Source organism: Sorex fumeus, unplaced genomic scaffold (genome assembly GCF_029834395.1).
Source record: "Sorex fumeus unplaced genomic scaffold, SorFum_2.1 ptg000094l, whole genome shotgun sequence".
NCBI lineage: Eukaryota > Metazoa > Chordata > Mammalia > Eulipotyphla > Soricidae > Sorex > Sorex fumeus.
In genome coordinates this window covers 16,736,445-16,745,445 of record NW_026606151.1, presented here as the reverse complement: position 1 = coordinate 16,745,445, position 9,001 = coordinate 16,736,445, and positions in this window count along the sequence as shown.

Below are 9,001 nucleotides of genomic sequence, written 5' to 3'. Positions count from 1 at the left end.
TCTGCTAATGTTTATATCTCAGACCCTGGGATAGTCTAGAAATGAGCTTTTCTGAGGAACTTCCATTAGCACTTTCCTTTCTCTTCCATTGTCTTAATTTCCCCACCTCCAGGGGATGGCATCTCACGTCTCTCTCTCTCAATTCTTTTCCCTACTTAAAAAAAAATATAACATTTTATTTTTATCATCATATGAGTAGGTATATCATGATGCTGCCCTACCCTCTGTGCTATCAGACATTGTAAACTTTTAAAAATTGTTCTGAATCACCATGAGATACAATTACAGAGCTTTCGTGTTTGTTTTTTTTTTCCCTTTATTTTATTTTATTTTTTTTTTACAGTTGTAGATTTACAATTTTTTGTGCTTTGGTTTCAATTATACAATGATCAGATACCCATCCCTCCACCAGTGCCCATTTTCCACCACCATGGATAATATCCCTCCAAACCCCCATCCCCCCATCCCCCCTGTCTCTGTGGCAGGGCAATCCCCTGTGTTCTCTCTCTCCTTTTGGGTGTTGTGGTCTGCAAAAGAGGCATTGAGTGGCAAACATGTTCAGTCCATAGTCTACTTTCGACATGCATCTCCCCTCCTGGGAGGATCCTCCAAACATCCTTTATTTGGTGCTCCCTTCTCTATCTGAACTGCCCTTTCCTCTAGGATACCCGCTGGCCTTTAAGTTATGGAGAGTTTTCGTGTTTGAGTTTCAGTCATACAATGACCGAACATCCATCCCTCCACCAGTGCACATTTTCCACCAACAATGTCCCCAGTATCTCCCCGCCATCCCACTCCTCCCCCTGCCTCCGTGGCAGACAATTTCCCCCATACTCTCTCTCTCTCTACTTTTGGGCATTAGAGTTGGCAATGTAGATACTGAGAGGCCATCGTGTTTGGTCCTTTGTCTACTTTCAGCACACATCTCCCATCCCAAAGGATCCCTCCAACCATCACCGACTTAGTGATCCCTTCTTCATCAGCTCTATCCCGCTTCCTTCTCCCCCTGCTCACGAGGCAGGCTGCCAACCATGGAGCAATCTTCCTCTTTCTCCCTTTGGAACTGGCTGTCTACGTTGCTGCAGCCCACGTGTCTGTAGCAAAATTTCAAAGAATTGTCCAGAACTTGGGTTTCCAAACTGCGGCCTGTGATCCTCTAGTTTGGCTGTGCAACTTAAAAAAATGTGTCTTAAAAGAAATTTCTCGATTTGATTTGTATATCTACATTTTTGTTTGTTTGAGAGTCCAGGCCAGTACGAGTGCTCAGGGGCTACTCGCAGCTTGGTGCTCGGGGATCACCTCTGGTTATGCTCAGGAGACCATTCGGTACCCAGGATAGAACCTGGACCTCTCGCCCACGGAGCATGAGCACCAGGCATTCGAGCAACCTCCCTGGCCCCTTGTGTATCTATTTTATATACCTCTATATCCCAGAGTCACATCAAAATTTCTCAGCCAAAAAGGGGTCACAAATGGGAAAAATTTTAAAAAGCCTAGATGCATATTCTCTTTCTTTATCCTTGAATCCATTTCATTTGATTTTTTTTTGGGTGGGGGGTCATACCTTGCAATGCTTCAGGGGTTACTCCTGGCTCTGCACTTAGGAATTACTCCTGGCAGTGCTTGGGGGATCTGGGTGGAGGATGCTCAGCCCCGATCCGAGCAGGCTTGGAGATCTCAGCCCCGGGACCCACATGCAAGGCAAACGCCCTACCCAGTGTACTATCGCTCCGGCCCATCATTTGATTTTTTTACTCACAACATCCCACCAAAGCTTCTTCCAGCTTGCACAACCCAATGACCAATTCTGTTTCATTGTCACTGAATAAGCCAGTGCTTGCCGCTTGAAGGCCAGTTGCTTGTGCCCAACCCTTGCCGAGGGGCCAGAACAACAAACAGGGGTTCAGGTACTTGCAGAGTGCATGCCTCTTCTCAGTTTTGATCCCTGGCACCATATCCCCAGAGCAATGCCAGGAGTGAGCCCTGAGCACAGAGCCTGGAATAAGCCCAGGACTGCAGCCTGGTATAACCCAAAAAACAAAAGCCAGCAAACAAACACAAAAAAACAAACAAGGATGAGGTTTAGCGAGGGGTTAGCAACCTAAGAAGATGGTAGGTGTGTCTCACCCTAAACCATCTTTTTTTTTCCTTTTTGGGTCATACCCGGTGATGCACAGGGGTTATCACTGGCTCATGCTCTCAGGAATTACTCCTGGCGGTGCCCAGAGGACCCTATGGGATGGTGGGAATTGAACCCTGGGTCAGCTGCATGCAAGGCAAATGCCCTACCCGCTGAGCTATCGCTCAAGCCTCATCCTAAACCATCTTAATCCCAGATTGGAACAAGGAGTTTCTCTAGGACCGACAGGGGAAGGAAGTTAGAATAAAAGTCAGTTCGTGGGTCAAATGCAGAGAGGGGTCTGGTCCTGAGACAGTCTGGTTGGTGTCACTGGCTCATTCATTTCTGAAGGTGCCCATCTAATCCTTAAATTACTTGAAATAACATCATTAAAAAAAATTACCCACCTCCAGGATTCCGCGAGACCGTTGAGGGATCCTTTTGGAAGATCTGGTGCTCCCTCTTTCCTCTCCCCTTCCTAACTGGATCTAATTTAACATGGAACATACACTGCATGACACGTACTCCATCCTTAGAACGACGAGGCATGTGAAGGCCCATGACGAGAAATTCAGCGGAGAATGAGGTAGAACTGTTCCGTGACTCACTCGCATGAATTGACCTGGCTGACCCATCAGCCTCATTTGACACAGGGACAACTCACTCTTCTCTAAATTAGTTTTATATTTGGCTTCCCTGGTACCACTTTCCTATTTTTCTTTCTACCCAACAGTTTTTTCTTAGTTTGCTTTTTTTAGGGCCTTCCTCTTCTCCTTTGTCTTTATATTGAAGTGTCTCTCACTCCAGTCTTGGGTCCTCTTCATAATTTTTATTTATTCTGTATCTGATTTCATCTTGTCTTTTGACTTCATGGGGTACCTATACACTAGGGACTCCCCAATTTATATCTTCAGCCCCAACTTTTCTTCTTTTTTTAAAAAAATTTTTTTTACTAGTGAATCACAGTGAGGTACAGTTGTAGACTTACAAACTTTCATGCTTGTGTTTCAGTCATACAATGATCGAGTACCCATCCCTCTACCAGTGCCCATTCTCCACCACCAATGATCCCAGTATCCCTCCCCCCACCCCCATCCCATCCCCCCTACCCCACCTTTGAGGCAGGGTATTCCCTTTTGTTCTCTGTCTCCTTTTGGGTGTTGTAGTTTGCACTAGAGGCATTGAGTGGCCATTGTGTCCATTCTATAGTCTACATTTGTTCAGCCCCAACTTTTCACGTAAACATCACTATCACGAAGCTAGCGATTCAACAGACATCTCTAGTCTGTTTGTTTTTGTTGGAAGAACAAACAGGTGGGTGCTCAGGGCTTACTTCTAGCTCTGTGCTTAGGGATCATTCCTGGCAGTGCTCCGAGAACCATATTCAGCGCCAGGGCTGGCTGCATGCGAGACAAACCCCTTAAAAATGTTTCGCTCAACCACGCCTCTACATGAGATCCAAATTTCAACAACTAAACTTAAAAATGTGCCTGCCAGGGGCTTGAGCGATAGCGCAGCAGGTAGGACGTTTGCCTTACACGCAGCTGGCCAGGGTTCAATCCCCAGCATCCCATAGGGTCCCCTGAGCACCGCCAGGAGTAATTCCTGAGTGCAGAGCCAGGAGTAGTCCCTGAGCATCGCCAGGTCTGTCGGGGAAAAAAAAGGCAAAATAAATAAATAGAAGTACCTAAGGGTTCACTGTCCTCCCGTTGTTCATTGATTTTCTCAAGCAGGCACCAGTAACATCTCACGACAAATTGTGGGACTTGTTACTGTGTTTTGGCATATCGAATACATCACGGGTAGCTTGCCAGGCTTTGCCATCGAACCTAGGTCGTCTGCATGCAAGGCTGCTGTGCTACCTGCTGTGCTATGGGTGTTTGCCTTGCATGCGGCCACCCGGCCGACCCGGGTTCGATTCCTCTGCCCCTCTCAGAGAGCCCGGCAAGCTACTGAGAGTATCTCGCCTGCAAGGCAAAGCCTGGCAAGCTCCCTGTGATGTATTCGATATGCCAAACACAGTAACAACAAGTCTCACAATGGAGCCGAACAACAACTCTCACAATGGAGATGTTACTGGGCCCCCTTGAGTGAGAAAAAATCCATGAACAATGGGAGGACAGTGCTACAGTGCTACCTAATGGTGACAGACTGTCGGGATGGGAAGGGGGGAGGGAACCTGGGGACACTGGGGCACTGGTGGAGAACAGTGGACACTGGTGGTGGGATTGGTGCTAGAACATTATATATCTAAAACATAACTATGAACAACTTTATAAATCATGGTACTTTAATAAAAGAAAGACAACGAAAAAATCTGAAATAATTTCAAAATGTAAGCAAAAGGTCAAAGCATGTAAATCTCCTAAATTTATCCTTCCCTAATCAATTTTTTTGTTTTGGGGCCACACCCAGCAGTGCTCAGGGGTCAATCCCGGCTCAGGGGATCGGATGGGATGCCGGGGATTGAACCCAGGTCAGCTGCGTGCAAGGCAAACGGCCTCCCCGCAGTACTGTCACTCCAGCCTCTAACTTCATCTTTCCTGGAGGCCATCTCATTCTTTTATCCATCCCATCAGATTTAGTAACACTTGCCCTGGCCTTCGCTGCAGTTGTTATTTTTGTTGGTGCACTGTCTGGAGCTTGCATTTGCTTGTTTATGACTTGCTGGACACGCCACACCACGAGCGTGGTTGGGATTCTATTTAGTGACGTGGGACAAAGCCAGGGATTGAATTCACGGTTTCATGCAGGCTCTACTAGTGAGCCTGGGTGCTGTCGAGTCCATTCTTGTTGTTGTTTTTTTTTTTTCTTGCTCTTTGGGTCATACCCGGCAATGCTCAGGGGTTACTCCTGGCTCATGCACTCCAGAATTATTCCTGGCAGTGCTCAGGGGAGCATATGGGATGCTAGGAATCTAACCCTGGTTGGACGCATGCAAGGCAAATGCCCTCCTCACTATGTTATTGCTCTAGCCCCACAAGTCCATTCTTTCTGCTGTCCGGGACAGAAACTGGGAAGTCTCTTCTTTCTTTCTTTCTTTCTTTCTTTCTTTCTTTCTTTCTTTCTTTCTTTCTTTCTTTCTTCTTTCCTTCCTTCTTTTCTTTCTTCTTTCTTTCATTCTTCCCTTTCTTTCTTTCTTTCTTTCTTTCTTTCTTTCTTTCTTTCTTTCTTTCATTCTTCCCTCCCTCCCTCCCTGTTTCCTTCCTTCCTTCCTTCCTTCCTTCCTTCCTTCCTTCCTTCCTTCCTTCCTTCCTCCCTTCCTTTCCCTTCCTCCCTCCCTCCCGACCTCTCTCTCTCTTTCTTTCTCTCTCTCTTTCTTTCTTTCTTTTGCTTATCCCCAATTCCAAGTTACAAAAAATTCTATGTGCTGTGTCCACAAGTATGTCCAGAATCTAACAACTTTTTATCACTTGCACGGCAAGTCCAGGGCACCATCAGGGCTTGTTCAGATCATGACCACAGGGAACTGACCTCCTTGACCCATTCCCTTGCTCCCGACCCTCTATCCGCTCCTATTTCTTTTCAATTAAAGCCAAGATTTTTGGTGAGGGTCCATGAAGCCACATGCAGGATCTGATTATATTTCCCCTCTAATCTCCCTCCTTGTTACTCACCTACCTGCCTCAGTCACTCTACTCCAGCACTCAGATCTCTTTGCTCTTTCTTGAACATTCCAGGCATGCTTCTCTCCTTATAGCTTTGCCAGTGGCTTTTGCCTTTCCTTAAATGCTCTTAACTTACACATTCCTGGGCTACCCCCCTTATCTTTCAAGATTCTGTTTAAATATCTTTTTCTTAAAGGTCATCATCATTAACAATAACCCTCACTCTTGGTTGCTGTAATTTCTCTAACACATGAAATCAGTGTTGAAAATACAGTATATCTTTTCTATATTAACTTATATCACATTTACTCTTTTTGTTTATTTAGCTTGGCTTTGGGGCTACACCTGGCAATGCTCAGGGCTTACTTCTTTAAATTTTTTTTGCTTTATGGGTCACACCCAGCCATGTTTAGGGGTTGCTCCTAGCTCTGCACTCAGGAATCACTCCTGGCAGTGCTCAGGGGGCCATATGGGATGCTGGGGATCAAACCCGGGTCAGCCTCATGCAAGGCAAATGCCTCACCCATTGTACTATTACTCCGGTCTGCTCAGGGCTTACTTCTGGTTTTGTATTCAGGAGTTACTCCTGGCAGTGCTCAGGTGACCATATGGGATTCTGGGGATGAAACTCGGATTGGCCATGTGCAAGGCAAGTGCCCTACCGGCCATTTGCTCCAGCCCCATTTACTTTCTTTCATAATTGATGGTGCCAGAGATTAAAGTCATGTCTCATGCACATAAGGCTTGTGTTTCACCGCTAAGCTACATCCCAGTCTCTGTGTATAAACTCTTAAAAGAATAGAGATCTTGGTCTTTTTTTTTTTTTTACCCTGTGCATTTAGACTAGTCCTTGGTACATTGCAGACAGTTAATAAATATATCATTATGAAACTTGGTGCGTTTAGCATTTAATAATTTGTAACTGAAAGATAGGGTCAAAACCTTCAACTTTTTCCCACATTCCCAAGCCATCAGAGTGTGAGAGGTCAGATATAAATCATCATTATTTTTTAAATCAAGAGAATAGGTAATTATCTTCCTTCCTTCCTTCCTTCCTTCCCTCCTCCCTTCCTCCCTTCCCTCCTTTTTCCTTTCTCTCCTTCCTCCCTTCCCTCCTTCCTTCCATTTGTCCTTCCTTCCTTCCTTCCCTCCTCCCACCTTCATCCTTTCTCCCCTTGCTTATTCCTCCCTTCTCTCCTTCATCTGTTCCCTCCTTCCTTCCTTTCTTTCTGCCTTCCTTCCTTCTTTCCCTTCTCCTTCCCCTCTCCCTCCCTTCCTTCTCTTTCCCCTCCTTTCTCCCTTCCTTCCATCCCTTTTTTCCTTCCTTCCTTCCTTCCTTCCTTCCTTCCTTCCTTCCCTCCCTCCCTCCCTCCCTCCTTCCTTCCCTCCTCCCTTCTCCCCTCCCTCCCTCCCTCCCTTCCTTCCTTCCTTCCTTCCTTCCTTCCTTCCTTCCTTCCTTCCTTCCCTCCCTCCCTCCCTCCCTCCTTCCTTCCCTCCTCCCTTCTCCCCTCCCTCCCTCCCTCCCTTCCTTCCTTCCTTCCTTCCTTCCTTCCTTCCTTCCTTCCTTCCTTCCTTCCTTCCTTTTCTTCTCTCCCTTCCTTCCCTCCTTCTTCCTTTTTCTCCTTCCTCCCTTCCTTCTCCCCTCCCTCCCTTCCCACCTCCTTCCCTCCTTCTCTCCCTCCCCCTTCCCCTGTAACAGCCTGCAGGTAGCCGGGGCTTCTAGCTGGCGGGATGGTGGCGGGTGTTTGGGGACTCGGTGCTCCAGGAAAGCCACTGGTGGCTCAGCTCCGCTTTCTCTGGAGTCATCGCTGCAGGTTCAGGCCCTCCACGTGGTCGTCCCGGAAGCTCCAGCTGCAAGTCGCCCGCCCAGGCTTGGCCCTTCCCTGCCCCCGGCGCAGGATCTGTGCGGCTCTCACGGCCCCCAGACCACTTGGATGCAGAGTGATGGGAGTGACAGCTGCAACATCAGCTGCAGGGCTGAGCCGGCGCCACGCGTGTCCACGCGCGATCGGGCGGCCCATCTGGCCAGGATAGCGCCCTGCCCCCTAGTGGTTAAAACTGGTTAAATCATGGGGGAAATTCAGCCTTAGACCAAGACAATGTGAGTTATGCAGGTTAATTGGTTTCACTCGACCCCCTTCCCTTTTTAAAAAAATCCTAAAAAGTTAAAAAGGAAAATTAGGAACATCAGTGCTTTTTATCTCTACTCGAAAGCATTCGCCCACTGGGGATATTTTGCTTCTGACATAGTTCTCGTGTCTTTTTCCCCCCGTCTATCTCTGGAGTCACCACCTTCTTTAAGCTGCTTGTGATCCTATCCAATGACTTTGCCAATATTTGACCCTTTATGAAGAAAAAACAGTTGGGGGGGGGCACAGTGCCAGGGGAATTTGACTCTGACATTTAATAGCTTCAATTCAGCCCCCAGTCTGGAATTAATTTTCCCGGGCCTCCCTCCTCCTTTCTCTGGAGGAAATTGCAGGTCTCTTTCTGTCACTTGCAGCAGGCAGCGCACATAAATAATAAATAGATGCACCTGATTCATTCTCCTGTGGTGAACTTTAAAAGTCAAGAACAAGGGGCTGGAGCGGTAGCACAGCGGGTAGGGTGTTTGCCTTGCACGCAGCCAACCGGGGTTCGATTCCCAGCATCCAATATGGTCCCCCAGCACCTCCAGGAGTAATAGTAATTCCTGTGTGCAGAGCCGGGAGTAACCCCTGTGCATTGCTGGGTGTGACTCAGAAAGCAAAAATGAATTAAAAAATAAATAAAAACAACAACAAGGGGCAGGAGCGATAGGACAGCAGGGAGGGTGTTTGCCTTGCAAGCGGATGACCCAGGTTCTATCCCCAGCATCCCATATGGTACCCCAAGCACTGCCAGGAGTGATCCTGAGTGCAGAGCCAGGAGTAAGCACTGAGCACCGTCGGCTGTGACCCCCCTCCCCCCCCAAATCAAGAACAAATTGATTTCAAATTGGGACTGGGATTTGTCTTCGTGGAAGGGAGCTTGTCTTGTATGTGTAAGATGCGAGACCTGGGATCCTTAATCTCCTTAATCTTCCCTTCTGAGTGATAGAATGAAGAACACGTTTCTTATTCTTGTCTTATTTCTCATCTAATAAAAAGATTAATTCATGAGATTTTTCATTGTACTAAACTTACCTCAAATTCGGCACAGCGAAATCTCGTCTCTACTCATCATTTTCCAAGAGCAAATCAAACACATTTATTCCTCATCAAAAGATTGATTAGGAGGAATTAATAAGGAAGCT